Consider the following 1,344-nt stretch of genomic DNA (forward strand, 5'->3'; position numbering starts at 1 on the left):
TTATATTGCAGTTTTCTTGAGTTTGTTGAGCTCTGTTGTACACAATGAAAAATGTATGGCATGGTTCAGCTACATTGCCAGTACAATCCTATACATGTTGGCTTAAAAATAAGTCTGGTTTAGTGTTTTGGGACTTACTTACATGTCAGTCGATACAGGATTATGGATTAAATTGCTTTTAAGTCCCATGACTGTAAGAGGAAATATTTAAACAATGGGACTCTAAAATGTGTCTTCATCATATGCAGAAATCTAAATATTGTTTCAACCTACCATTAATTTAAATGCTTGAAATACTGAAAGCAGTGTTAATATTTCATAAGACAAATACCTACAGAACTAAATACCAGGTATCCAAAAAGTATGTATTATGATAAACCTTGGCATCAGAATTGTTTTGTATGTGTTCTGTGTATTTTTATATTGGTTCATGAGATGAAAATAAATAAATAATGAAATTATTTTTCATTCCATCTCTTATATTCTGTTATTTTTTAACAGCAGAGATTTCCCAAAAACAAAAGTAAAGCAATGTTTTAATACTTTGTGTATTGGGTTGTGGGCTGTGTTGGTCCCACATGTTACTGAGAAGCACTGTTGACTTGTTGGAAACCATTCAGGCCAAGTTAAGAATCAATGATCAGAGATAAGGAGGAAATTCTTCTTAGCACAACACTTACAATCTTAATCAGCACGGTGAATAGTGTGTTGAGAAATCTTGCTGTCATCTCCAAAACAGTGGAGTGATTCTTCCACGAGAGTTCTCTGAGTTGGGAAGATCCATAGCAAAAGTTTCACATTCCAGATAGTTGGATTTTCATGAAGGATATGAACCTTTGGAAGGACTTCTTCAGGACTCACTGGAAGATGGATGAAGGAGCTATAGGGACTAGAATAGACTTTAAGACTGAAGATTCCCATCCCACCTGCTGGATAGCTCACCTCTGGAAGCACCCACAGTTTCTTAGGTATGTATGTAATTATTCAAAACTTTAATGACAATGTCTGTGATTTTATTTTATTCATTTCATTTGCTGTTAAACCCCTGTGCCGGCAGGACTGAAGAACAACAGGTCATAGGTTGAAATCCAGGGAGAGCACAGATGAGCTCCCTCTATCATGAGAGAAGCCTCCTACAAGGATGGTAAAAACATCAAAAACATCCGGGCGTCCCATGGGCAACATCCTTGCAGACGACCAATTGTCTCACACCAGAAGCAACTTGCAATTTCTCAAGTCGCTCTTGACACAACAAAAAAAATATTGTTGTGCATCAAGGGTCTTGGAGAAACAAGGACTGCTCGATCTTTGCCCTTCTTGGTTCATTATGCAAATGTTCCCAGA

Source organism: Anolis sagrei, chromosome 5, assembly GCF_037176765.1.
Source record: "Anolis sagrei isolate rAnoSag1 chromosome 5, rAnoSag1.mat, whole genome shotgun sequence".
Taxonomy (NCBI): domain Eukaryota; kingdom Metazoa; phylum Chordata; class Lepidosauria; order Squamata; family Dactyloidae; genus Anolis; species Anolis sagrei.